Here is a 21,677-nt window from a genome sequence, read left to right as displayed (position 1 = left end):
ATATTATATTATATTAATTATTATATATAACACCTATGATAGCAGCTAACATTTACATAAAGTTTGCACAGCACCTTATACGTAATCTCATTTGATCCCTACAACATCCCTGTGAGGTAGATGTTGTTGTTATCCTCATCTAGCAGCTGGGACTGAGTGGTTAAGTGATGTGAACAAGTACGCACAGTTAGTAAGTGGCAGAATTCAAACTCAGGACTTCTTTGACTCTAAGACCACTATGCTACCATGCTGCCTACTTAAATTTTACTTTTTAAAAAAGAATGGAGTGTTTGGAAACCCAAAGAAAAATGGTTCCAATGAGCAGAAAAATGTGGTGTTATCTAAAAAGGCTACTGTAGGTACACAAAGAAGTCCCTGATCAATTTAGATTTTAATAATAAATGTAAAGGAGATGAACACAAGGGCAAATAACAGAAAATGAATATAAAAAGCACGGCCTGATCTTGTAAAAAAAATGGTAGGACTGGCAAAACTCCAATGTTGAGGAAAGCTAAGGCTAATAAAAAATTGAGGGTTTTTTCATTTTCTTTTCCTTTTTTCCCTTTCTTGAGAAGAAGAAAAGAATGAAAGAAGAGATTGGAGCATTTCTTCAAGGGAATGGCATGATAAGTGATGATAGAGAGAAGCAAAGCTTCCAGATGCTTATTTTTTTTTTTGTTTTTTCTGTCCAAGGAAAAAATTTTTTTCATCCCTTTGACTTGACAGATGTAATCGCCGAGTCACTCATTCAAAGATCATGGAAAAATAGAAAGGAATCACAAGACTAGAGAAAATAAAATATCTAATTTCATAAAAGGGTCTAGAAGAAGGGATTTGGTAAACTCTGGATTTTATTTTGAGCGCAATTCTATAATGTAATGTAAAATTAGATGTAAGATTAGAGGGATAATTAATGAATAACTAGAAAAGGAGGCAGACAGTGTGGCTTTATAAAGACAGGTCGTGTCATACCAGCCTTATTTCCTTTTTTTCAAAGGTTTACTAGACTTGCAGATCAGGGGAATTCCATATAATTTTCAGAGATTTTAGCAAAGCAAATAATAGACGTTATGCTCTTCTCATGAAAAGATGGAGAAGTGTGGATTAGGTGTTAGTATATCTAAATTGGTTCAGAACTGAATGAATGGCTGGAGTCAAAGGATAGTCATTAATGATTTGCTGACCATTTAAAAAGTCTCCAGTGGAGTGCCCCAATGATCTTTCTTTGACCCATTACTGTTCAAAATTTTAATTCAATGACCTAGATAGATAGCAAGCTATTCAGATTGGCAGGTGACACAAAGTGGGGATTGTCCCGGATGACAAAATCAGGATTCAGAAAGATCTGGGCAAGCTGTAATGTTGGACTGAATCTAATAAAATGAAATTTAGTAGGGGGAAAATGCAAAAAGCTTAACACTTGGGTAAAAAAAAACAAACCCACAAGTACAAGACTCCAGAGGCTGAGTTAGAAAGCATTTTTGTCCAAAAAAAAAAAAGAGATCTGAGGGTCTTAGTGGGCCATAAGCTCAATATAGATCAATAGTACAATATGACAATAAAGAGACAATTCAATCAGGGATTGTGGAAATGATGAGATGGTGCCATGTGCTCTGTCCTAGTAAAACTATTTCTGGATGATTTTGATCAATTCTGTGTGTTACATATTGGGAAGTAACTGACAAGATGAAGGGCAGCCAGAGGAAGGAAATTAGGTTGGTGAAGGGCCTCAGGAATGTGCCACATGAGTTTGGCTCAAAGAAACCAGGGATGTTTAGCATGGAGATGTTTTAGAAGGTGGGGGGAGGAGCTAATTATCCTCAAATATATCAAGGGAGAGGTTTTATTTAGACTTATTCTGCGTGGCCTCAGAAGACAGAGCTATGAGCAACGGGCAGAAGAGGCCGATTTTGGTGCAAAATCTGTAAAAAGTCATAGCAATAAGAGCCAACCCCAAGTGGAAGGGGCTGCCTCGAGAGGAGGTGGGTTCCTGTCCCTAGAAGTCTTCACGTGATGTTGGGGTGAACTACTTCTCATGTACACTACAGAAGGGATTCGAGGCTTGGCAGAGGTTGGACTGGATGGTTTCTGAGGCCCTTCTTGCTCAGAGATTCTGGAAATCTCTCATTTGAACATTCAACTTTTTTCCCAAAGCATTTTCTCCTGTGTTACCTCCTTTAAGCTTCAGAATGTCTTTGCAAGAAGTGGAGCAGGGCATAGAGCTGGAGGGGACCTTTGAAGTCATCTCCTCCAATTCCCTCCTTCTAGAGGGAGGACGAGAGAGGAGAATCACCCAAGACCACACAGGTAACAACTGGCAGAACCAAAGCCAGGGTAATTGTGGCCTTTTCCTCCAGGGTTTACAGATGGTAAGACCAAGGCTCAGAGAAAATGACTTGCCCTAGGTCACACAGCTAGTCCATATCCAAGTCAGGATTCAAACCCAGGTTTTCTGACTTTAGGACCAGGGAACTAGACCCTGGGCTTAATTACCATGGGGCAAGGAACTGGTTCTTCTCTACCCATCCAGACTTCTTACACTTTCCTCCTCCCTACATGCTCTACAGCCTAGTTATGTAGCTTCCTTTCACATGGCATTCCCTCTTCATCTCCCACCTCCATGCCTGGAATTCTGTCCTTTACCTCCACCTCTCAGGATTCCTGAGTTCCTTTAACTCTTAGCTCACATACCACCTTCTACAGGAGCCTTTACCAGTCTCCCTAGTCGCTAAAGTTTCCTCTTATAAGACTGTCTTCCATCTTCTCTGTAGGTAACTTTGGTACCTATTTATTTCTATGTTGTTTTTCCCATCAGAATATAAGCCCCTTAGAATGGCGTTTTTGTGTTCTCTTTCCATTTCCAAGGTTCATCATTTTGTCTGGTACACACCCAAGAGTAAGGAAAATAAATTTGTTTTTGTGGATTGCCTGATTGCAGCACTCTATAGCCTGAAGATGGAAAGTGGAGACGGGGACAAACTTTCCAATTTCCCCACATGCCCCTCATGTATCCTATTTTCCTTTTGTGATTTCTTTTCTCCTTTTTATATCTGGATACCAAGGCTGGAGAAAGGGAAGGCCCTGTGTGGTGTGATCTGAAACCTTCCTGGGGCCATGCTGCCTTGTGATGTCTTTGGTTTACATTCATTATTGATGTTCTAATATAGCCTCAGAAACTGATGAAGCTCAATTTATGGCCGTGCCCTTGGGACAAAAGACTACTATAGTCCTAACCTAGCAAGGATATTTCCCTTTCCTTGCCAATCATTAGCTTCAAAATTCCAGCCCTTCAATAACTGGAATCTGTTCATGATCAGGTAGACCAGAAGTTAATGGTGATCGATTTCTACAAACCTGCCCTCCCTGTTCCATCTCTGTTGTGATCAGTTTCCATTGATGGCACCACCACTGCCATCTTTCTGATTGCCTCCCTTTGAAACCTTGGAGTCGTTTCCCATCTCTCTTACTTTCTCCACATCCAGTAAATAATCTTTTCAATATCTGGTCTCTTTTGTCCATGCAACAACCTTAGCTTGTCATTTCTCCTTGTCTCATTACTTCATTTTCTCCCCTCCTTAGTCTACCTTTTATATTACTGCCCAAATTATTTTCTTAAAGCACTACCCTAAGGGGCGCCACTCTCCTCAAAAAATCTTCATTGGTCCTTGTGACCTGCTGAATAAAAGTAGAATAAAGTAAAATAAAAGTGAATAAAGCAGAAACTCCGGATCCTGGCATTTATAGCCATCCACCATTGGATTTCAAGCTACTTTTCTAGCTTTGTCATGTACTATTGATTGCTTTTCCTAGACATTGCCTTTCTTTGTATGGTTAGAGAATTCATTAAAAAGGGGACCATGGAGTCGAATAACAGCCAGGATGGGTGATGTTGCCATCTTTGTCCAATTGGGGCCTGGAGATTCTGGATCATTTTGGATGTCATAGTTCTCTCTCCTCCCCAAAGCCACAGAATATCCCTCTTTCCATTCTTATCCTTTTTTGTACTCTTTTTGTGCCTTCGATCCCACTTTATATCCCAGCATCTAATCCCTTCTATGGGATTTTTGAAGATGGTAGGGTTTCTATCATTGGATAGAAATCTGAACTAGTGACCTGACCCCTAGAGTCTAGCCCTGCTTTTGTTGCCACTACTGGTGTGACCTTAAACAAGTCATTGAACCTCTGTGATGTTCAGTTTGCCAGTCTGTAAAATGGGGATACCAACATTTGTCTAACCTACCTCACTGTTTGGATTAAATTCAATTACAATCATTTAGGTTCAGATACATTCAATTAAATACTGTAGACCCTCCTCCTTTGGTAGGTTAAGAGCAGCCCCACTGTGGGAAGAGTCCCAGGTGGCTCCAATCTCCTGGTACTGCCGGTACCATCATTTTCTGGCCCTAATCTCTCTGAACAAATGACTGACCCATTAGCACTGGTGTAAGGTCAGAGGCATTTCTGGAAGTCAGAATGTCTTTGGTTTTTTGTTTTGGTTTATTTTCTGTAACAGGTTTCCTGCTATGACTACTACATGTTGGAGCTCGGTAAGAGACTTCAGAGACCATCCAGTCTAAGCCCTGCAGGGAAACTGAGGCCTGGGAATGTTAGGTGACTTGTCCTAGGTCCTACAGGTGATCAATCTGTACCAAGATCCCCCGCCGCCAGGACCAGGCATCTTCCCTTTGCGCTACCCCATGGGATGTAAAGCTGGCTCTTTGGGCCAATGTTCTTTCCTCTGCCCTGCCTGGGCACGGTGCCACCCCACAGAAGGAGCACTTGGGCATCGGAGGAAAGGCCTGAAACACACATACTCACACGTTCTCTCAGACGAAAGCTCCACCCTCCGTGTCAGCCGCGGGCACAGTTGGCCCTGACTCCGATCTTTCTGTGTTCCTTGATCGACGCCTCCCTCCATCCTCTTTGGCCTTGGCAGCCTGGCGGCATCCCATCGGGGGTGGGACCGAGATCTGCCAGTGGGCAGAAGCGCTCCCACCCCCATCGGCTCGCTGCCAGCCTGCGGAAAGAAGTGGCCTCGGCCCCAGGGGACAGGCACGATGCCCGCGCAGAGAGGGGCTGTTCGCTTCAGATGGAACATCTCTGCTCTGGCAGTGACAGGGGAGGAAACGAGAATTCACACGGAGTCATAAATTTTGCAAGAGCCAACATCCTGCCTGCAGAAGGATCCGGGGAAAGCACTCTGACAACTGGCTAAACATTTGTGTTGGCACTCGTAGCTCTGTGGCACATTTGCTAGGCTCTGAGGCAATTCCGACAGCTGGCTCTGGCCGGCGCCGCAGGGGTATTCTTTCAGGACTCAGAGGAGTGGGGGCTTAGGAGGGCAATGCAGGGAGGATGGATGGCCGGAGGAGCACAGGGGCAGGTGTCCGAAACGCCCCTAAATCACTCCATTTGCCAAGAAGAGGCACAGCTTCATCCATTTACCAGGTCTTGTTCTCTCCACCCTCTGCCCCAGAGCAAGGTGATGTTCTGAGCATCCTCAAGGCAACCCAACGCCAGCAGACAAGCACCCCCGGGACCGAGTCTGGGTCCTGATCCAGAGAAGTGGGGGCTTGGAGTGGGACCACAAGGGGATGAGTTCCATGGAATCCCGAGGGAAATTCCATCCTCCCCTTCCCCCCCACTCCTGCCCCAGGCCCGCAGCATCAGGGGCTGCCAGCGAGCACGGGAATAGGCGGCTGGAGATGGCTTCTCTGGGCTCTCAATTAATATGAAAAACCCTTAGGTGACTGTACACTGCCTGCAGGGGGAAATCCCAACCCCCTGGGGCGGCTATTCAAGGCTCTCCAGAATCTGCTCTCCCCCTACTTATCAACTGTTTGCCAACCTCATCCATCAACTCTTTGCTCTTCCCAGATGATGTCCTCCTGGAAGCACGACCTATGTAGGCTCAGCTCTAAGACTGCCAACACTGTTTTCCCTTTCATGGAATGCCCTCCTCCCGCCTCTCCTTCCATCCTCTGAGGTCTCCCAGAGCCACCCGTCCTCTCTGAGGCCTTCCCTAACTAATGGAGTTGTAGATTTAGATTTCAGAAACCATCTGGTCCCCAAACCTCACTTGACAGATAACAAATGGAGGCACAGAGGCTATATGACTTGCCCAAGGTCACACAGGAACGACGGCGAGAGCTAGGATTTGAACCCGGCTTCAAACTCACCACCAATTTCCACTGCCCCTCGCTGCCCCTTCCAGCTCCTAAAGTACTTGGTTGTTTGATTCCAACAATGTCCACACGTTGCTTTGAACAAATGACCAAAGGTACTCGGAGAATCTTGAATATTACTTATATGTCGTCATTATGATGTTATTTTTAATTGTTTTTGTTGAGTGATAATACATGTGGAATTGTTTGTCAACTCCTGGAGAGGGGAGGGAATCAGGTAACCTTGAAAAACTTCTGTATAAATTTGTTATTGGAATAAAATCAAGATAAAACTTTTAAAATTGCTTTTGTTGTTGTTATTAACATTGCTATTCTTTATGAGCGTTGTCTCTTCTCTCACTCTTCTACACAACTGCCAGAGTAATATTCCACTTTGGAATTAGGATGGGGGGAATATTATATTAACAAATAGGCATTTGTTAATATAGTTGAAATCTTATTTCTCCTGAATATTTCATATCCCCTATTCATTTGGCTTAGGCACTAAACACCAGTGACTCAGGAATAATGTATCTGGTTTGTTTCTCTTACCTTACAGGATGGTAACTTCATCTTTTTAAATTCACTCCAATAGGAATGATGAACCACTCTTACCTCTGTATCCTCTGCTCATGCAGAGGCATCTTCCTACCCAGAGTATTCTTCCTTAACTCTCCTGATATGAGGTAGCCAACAGCATTTGCCGCTGGTCCAAAAGGAAGAGGGAATCTCTCTAGATGGTGAGATTTTCTAGAATTTGACTGTCTGTTGATGACATTATACTAATTGCACTAAGTCCCAGAAGTCTGTCAGGTCTCTTCAATGAGACCCATGATTATTTTTCAGGAAAAGATTAGCCAACAATTTATACAGAGAAAACTAAATGGATGAAAAGGCCCATTATCTAGACTATCACATGTAATGGAGCAAGTGCTAGTCTTAAAAAACGTCTCAGTCTCTAAAGGATTAAACTTTTTCCTGATCCAAAGAGCAATGGAAAAATCCATTATATTATTGTTCTTTACCTCTTGAATAATTTTCCATCACTTAGCACATATTTTGTATTGCATTTACAGATCTGTGAACATGTCATATGCTTACAATAGACTATAAGCTTCTTGAGAGCAGGCATGGTTTTGTTTTTACTTCCCCAGTGCCCTTCTCAGTGCCTGGCACATGGTCAGTAAAATATAAATCCTTTGCTGAAACTTTTTAGCCCTTTTGAACCTGGCTCCAACCTCACTGGACATTGTTCCCTCCTTCTGCACTCATCTAAACTGTCTGATTTCTCCATTATTCATTTACCAAAATCAACTCCAATCTTGGTGCCTTTGTGCTTGTTGTTCCACCTGACTGGAATTTCCTCCCTCCTTATTTCTGCTTCCTGTAATCCCTTTTTTTCTTTAAGCTGCAGCTCAAACATCACCTCTGGCATGAAACTTTTCCGAATTCCCCTTCCTCTCTGCTGCTGGTGCCTTTCTTCCCAAACTGCCTCTTATAAAACTACTTTGGATATATTTGTATTTATTTATAATTTACTACTTTGGATATATTTGTTCTTATTTACTTTATATTTGCCTCCTCTGCCCAGATATCATATAACTGGCCTCCTTTGTCATCTCTACTTAAATCTATGTATTCCACAGTCTCTCCCATTGGAATATAAGCTCCTTGAAATCAGGGGTTGTTGAATCCTTAGTACTTCTAGCTCCTGTGTATTAAGTATATAGTAGGCACTTAATAAATGCTCATTGAAGTGAATTATTGTTAGGCTCATAGTTATAGATCATAGATCTAGGGTTAGAGGTCATCTACTCCCAACACCATTCCACCATTTTGCAGATTCAGGAGATGAGGTCAAGAGAGATTAAGCAACTTGACCAAGATCATTTGGGTTGAAAGTGACAGAGGCAGGATTTGAACTGGGTTCCTTTCACTCCCAAGTCAATCCACCACACTGCTTCTAAGTCAAAGCCTGATAAAGATCGACCAGAGACTAGGCTCTACTAGGATGGCCTTCAAGAGCCCAGAGCCACCCCTGGACCATCCTGAAGGTAAGCATCAATGGGGGCTGGACTGGCGATATCTGTAATTAGCTCTGTTTTTCTGTTAGAAGGTCTTAGCATTTCTAACATCACTTCTAGCTGAATTTTCTGGTCAAATCCAACTCATGCTCCCTCTAGAGCAGGGATTTTTAATCCTGGGGTCCGGGAACATTTTTTTTTCTTAATACTTTGATAAGTGTATTTCAACAGAATTGGCTTCCTTTGAAATCCTAAATATTTGATTTGATGAAGTTTAGCAGCATTATCTGAGGATGGGTCCATAGGCTTCCCCACACTCCCTAAGGGCCCAGGACACAAAAAAGAGGTTAAGAACCTTCGGACTAGGGATGCAGAGAACACGACTAGCATCTTAGAGGCCACCTAAGAGAGAACAGGCTTCTCACCAAATCACGTGTTTAAAGCTGGAAGGAGCCTCAAAGGCTGTTGATTCCAAACCCCTCATATTACAGATGAGGAAACTGAGGCCCAGGGAGGTGAATGACTTGCTGGGACACAAAGCCCATCTTCTTTCAGAAGAAGAGCCAAAATGCCTTACCCACCTCTGAGAAGAACACAGACAAGATGACCAGGCTGATCCAGTGACTGACTCCAGCAAACTGGGATGAGTTCGAAACTGCAAGGAATATAATACAACAGAAGTCAGTTTTAGGAACAAGGAGGTAGGCGTGTGAGTAGGGAGGGGGTGTCTAGAATCAGGGTCACCTCCAGGGAATTCAGGGCAAAGCATACCATGGGTTCCACTCCAGGAACAGAGCGCCACCGAAGTCAACTTACAGAAAACCTCGATGATGGTCATGAAGGAATATAAACCATGGAAGGACAAAGGACAAAGAGTGCCAACCCTTTGCCTCAGTGCTAAGAAGATGGCTAAGAGTTAACTCTAGGAAGATGCCTCCAGGGCTTCTTTAGCACCAGCAAATGGAACCATCATAATCACCCGACTTGAGGTCAGAAGAGGTTTGAATCCCAATTCTCTGATGTATGGGCTATGTGATCTTAAGTCAATCAATTCGTCAATCAATTCATGTGTTGGGACCTCAGTTTCCCCATTTGTAAAAAGAAAACCTTTTTCAGTTCCAATATTTTATTGAGATTTTGTGATACGAATGGCCCCTGCCTAAAGACAGCATATCAATTCATGATGGATCCCATATTCTTCAACGTGGATTCGGGTCCTAGTTCTGCCACTTATTAGCTATGTGGACTCATTTATGTGTCTTACTTGTGTCCAGCCTTTCTCTTCTCCAATCTACCCTTTCCCTATTCCTAAAAACCAGGGGTAACCAAGTCACTTGCCTTTGGGATGAAATATAATTCCTCTGTTAAGTCCCTTTAAAGTCTGATTTTTAGCCTCTTTTCCTAGGCTGATTATACATTGTTTCTCCTGATTTTGCCCCAGAAAAAATGGCCTCATCGTTGGCACTACATCTCTTAACTCCTTTGCCCAGGCTCCATACCTAGAATGCTCTCCCTTCTTTACCTTCACGGTCTGAAATCCCTAGTTCTCTTTATAGCTCCCTTCTTGAAAGAGGACTTTGCTGGCCAGGGATGAGAATGCATGCCAGTAGCTCCTGATGTTAGGGGGGCTGAGGCCGGGAGATTGCTCAGGTTTGGGAGCTCTAAGCTGGAGAGACGAGCTTATGGGGTGATTGCATGAGCACCACCAGGGTGAGCCCCCAAGATCAGGGACCCCCAGGCTGAGTGGCCACCAAGGCAAACCTGCCCATGGCAGAAATGGAGCGAGTCAGAATGCCAATTAAATGTAGCTTTGGGCTCATGAGTGTCTGGGTGAGATGGGGATACCTAGCTCCTAAAAAAGAAAGACGTTTTTTCTGACTCCCTCAGTTATTCATGCCTCCCCCCATCATTGGAAAGTTATTTTTTTAATTTTTAAAAAATCCTTATTTTGTGCCTTAGAATCAGTATTGTGAAGGCTCTCATCAGGCCTTCCCTCTGGGATGACCACCAAGATCTCCTGTCTATGGCGAGGGGTTCCTCATTGTTTGGGTGCTGTCTCCCCCATTAGACTGGGAGGGGCTTCTTTGAATCTCCAGTTGCTTAGCACCGTGCCTGGCACATAGTAGGTGCCTCAAAATGTTTGTTGACTTGACATCATTACCATCAGAGTCCTCTGGCCAACTGCTTATGCCACAAGTCTATTTTCAAATTATAACACTACCAGAAGGCCTGGAGAGTGAACACTAGTGAAAGAAAGGGAAGGAAAGGAGCATTTTTATGGAGCACCTTTTGTGCCAGGCACTGTGCTAAGTGCTCTACAATGATGATCTCATTTGATCCCCACAAAAATTCTGTTGGGGGATCGTGCTGTTCTGTTCTTATTTCCATTTTACAGTTGGGGAAACCGAGGCAAACAGAGGTTCGGTGACTTCCTGAGGGTCACATAGCTGCTATGTGTCTGAGGTGGTATTTGAACTCAGGTCTTCCTTGCTTCAGGCTCAGAGCTCTAACCATCGAGCCCACCTCGCTACCCTCCAGGGAAAGCGAGGACCAAGATGGCGGGGAAGAGCCTTGGAGGGTACATTCCTTTTATGTGGCCTTAGGAGATCTGGTTCCACTGGGCCCCCAACTGCCTGGGGGTCCAGGGAAAACGATCAAGCGAGCCCCAGCATCTGGGCGATTGGGAAGAGACCGGAGGAAGGCTGCCGTCGTAAAACTCTCCCTTGTTTCTCAGATGAATTCCTGGCCGTTTTTTATTTTTTCACTTTTATGGCTTGTTTGAGAAGAGCCATAAATCTCCGGCTGTCCATTTTACGGAATTTAAGATGTCTTTTATGAGCTGCCATTGAATCTCCCACCAAAACCAATCTCCTGGATACTTAATTTTAAGCAAAATTCCAGTCCGTGTCTGCGAGGTTCTTAGCTCTACCCGATGGCTTGGTTACAGTCCGAACTGGCAAGGGACCTGCGGAGAATTCACGGCATGGAACCAGAGTCTCTGTTATGATTAAATCGCATAAAAATCAGACAGTGTGCGTGGGGGGACGGGGGAGAGAGGGCAAAGCATAATCTGCTCTAATTCAAGACAGGTTGACTGAGCATAAAGCCAGAGTCTGTCAGCTCCGTGCTGGAGAAATACTTTCGCTGGGACCGAGGGGCCACCAGGCACATTAAAGCCAAATGGGTTTGTCCGGCGGAGAAAGTACGTCTGTTCTCACAAGCGGCCTTTGTTAGAAAGGGCTTCTCTAGGGGGCTTGGAGGGGCCGAAGATCAGAGATGCCGGGGCTGGAGAGGACCCCGGAGGGCCGGTAGCCCAGAACCCTCCTTTTACAGAACTAGAAGAGTTTAGGAACGCTTCCGGTTATGCATCTAGTAGGCATGTGAGCCCAGGGTCAGCGCCCTGGATATATCCTGGGTCGTAGACAAGAGACACCCGGACTCTTGGGTCCAGGGACCAAGCAGAACGCTAAAGAGGGCTTTGCTCGAATGGGAGGGCCATTTGTGAACTCTGGATCCCACCGGATTCCTCGGATTCGGAGGGAGGGCGGTTACAGGATTCACCTTCTTATATTTCCTCGGCGCTCCCATAAGCCTTTGTTGGAAGTGCCCAAGTTCAAATCTCACCTCTGACACGATCTATGCAACTCTGGGCAAATCACTTAACCTCTGTCTGCCTCAGTTTCCTCTTCTATAAGATCGGGATAAGAAGAGCTCCGACCTCAGAAGTTTGTTGGGAGGAATAAATGAGATAATGAACTTTAAAATAGTATCTAAAAGAGAGTCGTCATTGATGGCGTTGGTGGTAGTAGTGACGGTGAGAGAAGAAGGACAAGAAAGACTTGGGTACGGCAGATCTCTGAACCCGGGACATCCAATTGGCCGAGGGGCCAGGAAGCTCCAGGAGGCTAGGGAGCTTTAGCTGAGGTTCAAAGATCGGGGGATTTCATAAGGGAAAAGATCTTGGTGGGCTGAAGACGGTTCCTCTAGAGCTCCAGGAGAAGGATGTGGAGGCTCAGCTAGATGGATGCCTTTGAAGATGGAGGTCCACCTATTTTTATGTCTCTTGAGGGAATCTGCAAGGACAAGAGGGCTTGCTTCAAGTGGTTCCATGAGCCTCCTGCCATAGTCTCCAGAGGGTCCACATGGAGACCAGACTCAAACTGGTTCAGCAATATATAAGCTTTGCCACAACTATAATGGACACCTACCTCTCACTTCTCCAAAAATACAAAGAACAGAGTCAAATTTAGAGGAATACAAGTAAATTATATTGATTTGATCAAGTCGATTGATAAATGGTCCATTGGCAAATGGTCAAAGGATATGACCAGGCAATTTTCAGACGAAGAAATCAAAGCTATCTACAGTCATATGAAAAAATGCTATAAGTCACCACTGATTAGAGAAATGCAAATTAAAACAACTCTGCAGTGCTGCCTCACATCCATCAGACTGGCTAACATGACAGAAAAGGCTGAAGGGGATGTGAGAAAATTGGGACACTGATGCACTGTTGGTGGAGTTGTAAACTGATCCAACCATTCTGGAGAACAATTTGGAACCACAGCCAAAGGGCTACAAAATGGTGCAAACCCTTTGAATTGGCAATATCACCACTAGGACTGTATCCTATTGTAATCTCTCTATAAATATTTAAATAAATATATATATTTAATAACCATAAATATAAATATTAAATAATACAAATAACAAATAAATTGTAATCAATAAAAAGTCTTTTTAAAAGAAGAAAAGTACATCAATGTTCAAAAATATTTGTAGCAGGTTTTTTGTGGTGGTGAAGAACTCGAAATGGAGGGGATGCCCATCAGTTGGGGAATGACCGAATAAGTTGTGGTATATGATTATAGTGGAATACTGTTGGCCTATAAGAAATGACGATCAGGATGCTCAAAAAATTTAGGAAAGACTTCATGAACTGATGCAAAGTGAAGTGAATAGAACCAGGAGGACACTGCATACAATAATTGTAATATTATCCCATGATCAATTGTGAATGACTTTACTATTCTCAGCAATACCATGATGGAAGGCAATTCAGAAGGATGTATGGCGAAGAATGCCATCTGCCTCCAGAGAAAGAACTGATGGAATCCAAATGCAGATTGAAGCATATTTTTTTAACTTTATTTTTCTTGGCTTTTTTTGGGTCTATATTTTCTTTCACAACATGTCTAATATGGAAATGTGTTTTGCATGACTGCACATGTATAACCTATATCAAATTGCTTCTCAATGAAGGGGGAGAGGAGGGAGGGAAAGAATGTGAAACTCAAAAAATTTAAAAATATTTAAATTGTTTTTTACATATAATTGAAAAAATATAAAAACAATAAGAGGTGCTTATCAATGAGTGTGGGGGCAAAAAGGAGGAAACTCACTTGAAATCACTTTAAAAGTACATTACATACAAGGGGTCCCCAACCTTTTCCTGAGAAGATTTTCCCCAAATCTCCTTCTTACATTCAGGAGAGGGAGATAGGAGAATCCAAGTTACTAATGGGACCTAGAAACACAGCTTTAGAGCTAGAGGGAATTTCCTTCTCAGAATTCATCATGTTTAACCCCTTTGTTTTTCAAATGAGGAAACTGAGGCTTAGACAGGTCAAATGACTTGTCCGGTGTTCCTCCAGGTAGTAAGTGGCTAACCTGGGATCCGAACCCTTATCTTTCTGGCTCCAAATCCACTCTTCCTTTCCCGATGCCTTACTGCAAGGGAAGAGAAAACAAGTGCTGGTCAGCACGTGGTTTGGGGCTCTCCCAAGAAAGACTCAGGTCTGGCAGGTGACAGGCTACTGGTTGGGGACCCCCGCAATATGTGCATGCACGCAGAATATTTACACATATGGGTGTCTCTGTCTTGCTACTCACACTGGAGAGACTTTATATCTATGAGCAGTTCCAGGGTCAGGAGAATCACCACCAGTATGACGCAGGCCACCAGGAAGCTGTTGAGGCTGGCACTGAGTAAAAAGACCTGCCACACGGAGGCCCGCCGTCCACAGCATGGCTTCAGCCAGTTGGACCTAGGAGAAGAGAGAAGGAGCTGAGCAACATCACTGAAGGCCCCACCAATGTTGCCGTCCCCATGTGGCCGCCATTAACTCCCTGGGTGGCCTTGGGCAGGCCTCTTGCTCTCTCTGGGCTTAGAAGGAAGCAGAAAAAAGAACAAGGGGGAACTTGCTTGAAGTGACACAGGACAAAGGAAAGAGAAGAATAATTTACATGATGATGATAACAAATAGGGCAGCGACATGAACCCTGAGAAAGTGGCCATAAGGACCACTCTTGGTTACTGGAGATGCCAGGAAAATCAACCTTGTTTTCAAGTGTTAACATGTGTGCTTTATACTACATGGTTACAGGTTTCAGGGGTACCCTGGCTGATCTTTGCAAGGGACTACAGAGATTTTCAGCCTGAGGAGGAATTTCTATTCCTCCATCAGTTCAAAGCCCATTGCATAAGATTCTTCCTGATTGCTTCATGTTCCACACTTGTATTGGTTGGAGGGGCAAAGTTGGAGAGCTTGAGGGAGGAGAAGTCCTTGGTTTTCTCGCTCCCCAGCTTGAAGAGAGAAGACACAGGGTTCCAGATTCTCTTTAGGGGGAGGTCCTTGAAGGGACAGAAAGACTCTGGGGAGGAGCTAAAATGAAGAGGACTTAGCACCTACCCCAGCTTACTACACTAGAGCCTTTGAGGAATTTCCCCTTGGTTGAAATCTAGAACACTCTCCGTCTCTCTTCTCTCTTCCTCTCTATCTCTATTCTTGTTCTTGTTCTTCTTTTCTTTCTTCCTTTCTGTCTGTCTGTCTGTCTCTGTCTCTCATCTCATTCCCAGTAGGAGAACTCATTTACTCAGTGTCTACATATCCTCATCTGTCTAAGTTCTCTGATGTTTGCTAGAGGTTTGGATAAATAGGTTAATTTGCTTTGTGTGTTCTTCATGGAACTGGAATTTGGTGGGAAGGAAGTCAAGCCTTTCATAAACACACACACATGAATACATACATGTGTGTGTATGTATATGTCTATATCTCTTCCTTCCTCTTAAGATATGAGGATTTGCTTGAATTTCACATGATTTCTACCTAACTACTAATATTTAGGGGGAATTTGGATTTGGAGTCTTTAACTCCAGAGCCAATGTTCTTGCCATAATACAGTCCCCCATCACCGGTCTGCTTTAGACGAGGAGTGACCCAAATAAAAGGGAGCAGCCACAAGACATCCCCCTGGGGTAGGAATTCTCGAAGTGAAGGCTGGAAGCATTTGGGTAAGCATCAAAGGAAGAAGGTAAAAAAGGCATACTGGGGAGCAAGGAGTCTGCAGACCTTAACAGGTAGTGACCTCCTGATCCCCAGAAATATTTAAGCAGAGAGCAGGTGGCCACTGACCAGGTTTGATACTGAGGAAGTCCTAGGGACTAGCTGGCCTCTAAGGTCCCTTCCACCTCTAAGATTCTAGAGGAATCCCTAAAGGTCAAAGTTATGATCTGTGCAGGAGGGGGTCTGGTAAAGAGTCTGCCACTGGGTGGCTTTGGGTAAGTGAGCAGACTTAGGTTCTGGTCCAAGTTCCACCACCTGTGAGTTGTATGGCCTTGGGCAAGTCACCAAGCCCTAGGCATCCTTTTTCTCATATATAAAATGAAGAGACTTCATGAAGTATTCTTCATGGATCTTTTCATCTATGAAAGTCAATGTTCCTTTGAATCTGGCATAGAGCAGCCCCCAAATGCCAGGCAGAGGGAAACAGAGGAGGCAGCAGGAGATAGGAAAGGGGGCATGATATGGAGGAAAAAAAGTAAAGGGACTTGAATTCTTATCCTGATCATATCACTAACTTGCTGCAAGACTTTGAGCCAGTCACTTTCCCTGTTTGGACCTCAGTTTCCCTTATTTATAAAATGAGGAGACTGGACTAGATGACCTCCAAGGTCCCTTCTTGCTTTATATCTTCAATCCCATGAATATAAATAGACTTGGAATTGAATAGGACCTTAAAGGTCATTAATTGAGTCAATGGCTCCTCCCACCCCCAGATGAAGAAACTGAGGCACCCAGGGTTAAGTGCTTTGTCCAGGGTCCTAAAACTAGTAAGTGTTTAAGGCAGGATTTGAACTCACATCTTTCTAACATCAAGTCGATCCACTCCACTTTGCCACCACCATGATCTCATCCAATCAATGAGCATTTTTAAATGTGCTTATACAAAGAGAAATATGGAACAGTCCCTGCCCTCAGGGACTTTACATTCTATTCTCAAGGCCTTCTCCAACCCTCCTGATCTTCTGTCCCCGCTGGTCAGGCGTGAAAATGAAAAATCTTTGGATTAAGGCAGAAATGATGGAAATCTATTCATTCTAAGGGGAAAGTGTGCGGGTGGTGGGATCCTCACTGGATACACGCCACAGAGGAGTGGGGACAGGACGGGGCTTCACCCAGAAAGCCTAGCTCAGCCACCCAAAGGTAGGCCACTGGTCTGAAGAAATCCGCACGTCATTTTTCTGTTTTTAAAGATCTCCTGATGTTTAAAAATACCTTTTGGCTAGGATTACGCCTTTGCCCTTCCCTCTCCTGACTCATTCCTGGTTGTCTCACCTGCCTGCGTCTCTCCCCGGCAAGATTCACACTTTGAAGAGGACCTTCCCTCATCCCTGTGACACTTCCTGCCTCCGAGGGCAGGTTTCACTCCGTCCCATTTTAATCTTTCGCACATCCAGCCTCCCCTTCTCACATGGCCTTCTGGCTGTCTCAGCACTTTCTCCTAGTGCTTTCCTCCTCTCCTCCGCCCTTCCCTCTGTCTGTTGACACATCCCTCATTCCTGGAAGGGTCCTTTTAGGGCTCCCTTGGGGAGGCAGCTTTTATTAGGTTACCGAGCCCCCCCTCCCTCCGTCCTGCATCAAACCAGGAGGCTTTGGCTGTGCCCCCTGGAACTGACAGCAGCTGATTGCCATCTGAAACTTCAGCCAGGTGCGCTCCTGCGGTTATAAATAAAGAGGGGCCAGGCAGGCAGAGGCCACCTTCCCTGAACAGGGTCACGCTTCAGTTACTGGCAAGCAGATTGTTTTTGCCTCAGCTTTCAGGGGGGGAAGCCGAGGCCTCCGTCTCCCTGGGACCGAGCAGCTAGACAGCCTGGAGAGCTCTTCTCTCTGAGTCTCCTTCACGCAATGAAAAGTCATAGACAAAGAAGATCTGTGTTGGGAGGAAACTTAGAACAGAGTGTCAGAGCTGTTGGAGGCCTGAGAACAGGAATGTCAGAGGTGTGAGGGACGTTAGAACAGAGACTCTCAGAGCGAGGAAGGGACCTCAGAAGGGAAGACACCGGAGCTGGAGGAGAAATTAGAAGAGAGACTATCAGAGCTGTTGGGGACCTGAGAACAGAGAATGTCAGAGCTAAAAAATTAAACTTCTTCTGTCAGAATCAAAATGATGCATTGGTTCCAAGGCAGAAGAGTGGTAAGGGTAGGCAATGGGGGTCAAGTGACTTGCCCAGGGTCACACAGCTAGGAAGGGTCTGAGGCCACATTTGAAGCTAGGACCTTCCATCTCTAGGCCTGGCTCTCAATCCAGTGAGGCACCCAGCTGCCCCTGTATCTTAGATAGCTCAACCTTCTCATTTGTTTTTCACCTGAAAAATAGGATTTCTAGATGTTCAGTACTCTTCAGGACTTACCTTCAGGAAATCGTACCAGTTCACACATCATTTATTCAAGGTGAAGCCTATGTATAAATCACCTTAACCACCCATTTTAAAATTGTATTTTATCTCAAAGAAGAGAAGACACACAATATGATTATCTTACCCCCAACTTATTAAATATGCTATTCATTCTGATAAATGAGAAATGGATAAAAGGGAAGACACTGACTCTGATGATCACCTTTCCTTATTGAATTTTAAGCAATATAAAATAGTCACTACTATGAGGAAGCCAAAAAGAGCAAAAATTCTTCAGTCAGCAAATAATTGGTTTCTTTGCCAAGCAGAAAGACATGATGACCTCAGTTAAAGCTCATACTTTTAATATTTGGAGAATAAATACATGTGGGAAATGTTATAGAGGATGATTATGATAGATCATAAGTATTGTCGCTTCATAAAACAGTGAAAAACAGTAAAGGGAAGGAGTTGCTCATCAATTAGGGGAAATATTAAACAAGTTGGGCATACAAATGTAATTGAATATTATTGTACTATGAAATGTAATGAAGAATGGTGGAGAAAACTGGGAAGATTTGTATTAGTGGTTCCCAAACTTTTTTGGCCTACCTTTCTAGAAAAAATATTCCTTAGCCCCCTGGAAATTAAATTTTTAAAAATTTTAATGGCAATTAATAGGAAAGATAAATGCACCTGTGGCCATCACCACCTCCCTGGGTCGCTACAGCATCCACCAGTGGGCGGTGATGCCCACTTTGGGAATCACTGATTTGTATGAACCGATGCAGAGTGAAGTGAGTAGAACCACAGGAACACAGTGATGGGAACATTGTAAAGATAATCAGCTTTGAGAGACTTAAGAACAAGGGGCAGCTGGGTCAGTGGACAGAGAGCCAGGTCTAGAGAAGAGATGGGAGGTCCTGGGTTCAAATCTAGTCTCAGACACTTCCTAGTTATGTGACCCTGGGAAAGTCATTTAACCCCCATTGCCTAGCCCTTAACACTCTTCTGCCTTGGAACCAATACTTAGTATTAATTCTAAGACAGTAAGAGGTTTTTTTAAAAAAGATTTAAGATTCTGATCAATCCAGCTCTGATTCCAGATAACTTGACAAAGCTTGTTGTTCACCTCTTCATATGGAGTTGATGGACTAGAGGTGCTAAATGAAACTGACATTTTTGGACAAGGTCAATGTTTTGGAATTTTTTGCTTGACTATATTTATTTATTAAAAGTGAATTTTTTTCTTGGAGGAAAGGAATCAGGGAAGAAAAGTGGACAATGATATCAAAATAAGAAGAAAACAAAGAGGAACATTTAAGGTTTTTTTTAATGTCTAGAAAAGGGGGCAACTAGGTGGATCACTGGATTGAGAGCCAGGTCTAGAGATGGGAGGTCCTAGGTTCAAGTCTGGCCTCAGATACTTTCTAGCTGTGTGACCCTGGGCAAGTCACTTGACCCCCATTGCCCACCTCTACCACTCTTCTGCCTTGGAACCAATACATGGAATTGATTCTAAGATGGAAGGTAAGGGTTTAAAAAAAAAAGAAAGAAAAGTTCATTGCTGATCTTATTACATAAGAAAAAAAGGAACTGAGAACACGTTAGCAACTGCAATCCTATCTGGTTATTTTCTCATCTCTATAAAATGTTTTGTGGCTTGGTGTCTGTCAAAGGGAAATATGAATCATTAGAGTTAGGCTGGTGTTGGGCAGCAAATAGCACAGTCTAAGCTGGAGTACACATACTCACACACATGTGGAGGTCAGGACAAGCTCTGGGTCAAAGCCAGGGGTCCGGCTTGTCTAGGCTCATGAATGCTGACTGTTAAATTTTCAGCATCATCATTTACATCTCAAAAACCAGCAGATGCTGCAAATCAGGGCTTGATAGATTGTTCTCATGATTGTCTAGATTTAATGGAGTGACAGAAAAAACATTCTGAGGTCAGCTTAAGCTTAAAAGTGTGTCTTGTGTGTGATTTCTCTCCCTAGAGAACTGGCTAACTATTTCCCAGTATACTCATGGTCAGAGCCAAGGAGCAGTCTAAGAGAAGATGGATCTATTTGCTACTACAATCATGGAGGCGAGTCAACTGATCTTGGAATAACTCACCAGTAGTCCTAACAAGAGCATTAGGCTCTTGGGCTATCTATGGCCAATTTATTAAAGCAAAAAAATAAAGTCCAGGCTTCTGGACCATTGTTTCCAAAACTGATGAGTTGACTTGTTGACATGGAGTAAAGCCAAAGAACCACTTTGGGGCAGAGAAATATATCCCTGGGGACTCTGTTTACCTGATTGGCTTTCCGTGTGTGGAAGTGTTTGGGTTCTCCTCTTAAGTCTCTGTCCTTGGGGAAGTTCCCATGCACTGGACTGTCATATGAGATTGGGACTCTGGGAATGGGGTAGAGGAGGTAGTATGCATTTGGGGGTCATCTGCAAAGAGGTAACAATTGAAACGATGAAAATGAATGAGGTCACCAGGAGAGAGAATTCATAGAGAGAAGAGGATCAAGGCTAGAACTTTGGGATATGGCCCATTTTAAGGGGAAATGTGGATTTAGAGATGGAAGGGACATCATATACTATCAAGGCCAACTCTCTGGTTTAACAGATGAGAAGTGACAATGTCACACAGGTAAAAAGTAGAAGAATTAGGATTTGTACCCAGCTTCTCCAATTTCCAAAGCCAGCTGTTCCATGTTGAGACAGCAGAGGGAGATGGAGGGTATGTCATGTTTGTCTTTCTGTCATAGTCAAGTAATTGTTATCTATAATTCAAGTCTAAGCTAGCTTCTCTCCGAAAAGAGACAGTCCAGAATAAATGAGGCATTCCTTAAAAGAATCTTAGTGTGGAAACAAAGAAAAGTGAGCAGAAGAGACAGAAAGGAAATCATGACTTGTCAGGAGATTGGAAGGAGGACCCTCAGATATTTGGAGGTGATGGAGAAGAAGCCATTTGCAAAGAGGGAACAGCTGCTTTGTCCTCTGAGGAAAGAAGCCGTAGGCTCATAGGCTCCTTTATGTGAGAGAGAAGCAAAAATCAGAGGAAGAAGAGACAAGCAATTGTGAATGACTGGTGACCCCCTCAAAGGCATTTGTCAAGCTGATAATAAAATGACTGGAATCTGCTATCTTCCTGGGACATGTATCCGAGACAGGATGGAGGGCCTTCCAAGGCGTGTCACACCAGATGACCACTATCCAATTCTGCTGACATGTGGGCACAAAGGATGCTACAAAGCATTGCCAAGGACCACAAAGTTTTTGGCGGTAAACTGATGACGATCACAATTGTAGAGGTGCTGTTCTTATCACTGCTACCAACTGAAAGAGAAGGCTTCATATTCAAAGGGAAGCCAGTTAGAGTGGTATCTTAGAATAGGATTTGGCTTTCTGGACCAAGGAAGGATGAGCTCCTGCCCAGTGATGGAGCAACCTTTCAAAAAGACTGGTAAAAATATATTAGCTCTGGCCAATGGAAAAACCTCATTTGCCTGACTATGCATGCTTTTTTTCTAAATCTTTACTTTCTGTCTTAACAGCTCTAAGTTGGAAGGGCAAGGGCTAGCCAAATAGCGTTAAGTGACCTGTCCAGGGTCACACAGCTAGGAATTGTTTGAGGACAGATTTGAACCTAGGTCTACCAGATTCTAGCCTGTGGCTCTGGCTACTGTGCTGCCTTAGATTTTGCATGTTGTTAGCTAAAGGGTTTCATTTTCCTTTGTTCTCAACTTCAGGGGATAGAGAGAGAGACAGAGAGAGAGAGAGAGAGAGAGAGAGAGAGAGAGAGAGAGAGAGAGA

General features: G+C 43.9%; 2 pseudogenes; both read right to left on the bottom strand.

The window, feature by feature from the left end:
* LOC123236630 overlaps positions 1–4,273 on the bottom strand; it is a 7,883-nt pseudogene extending 3,610 nt beyond the window's left edge.
* The window catches only part of LOC123233005, a 190,397-nt pseudogene that overhangs the window by 80,235 nt on the left and 88,485 nt on the right, over positions 1–21,677 (bottom strand).

Source organism: Gracilinanus agilis, chromosome 2, assembly GCF_016433145.1.
Source record: "Gracilinanus agilis isolate LMUSP501 chromosome 2, AgileGrace, whole genome shotgun sequence".
NCBI lineage: Eukaryota > Metazoa > Chordata > Mammalia > Didelphimorphia > Didelphidae > Gracilinanus > Gracilinanus agilis.
This window is presented reverse-complemented; position numbering and strand designations above follow the sequence as displayed.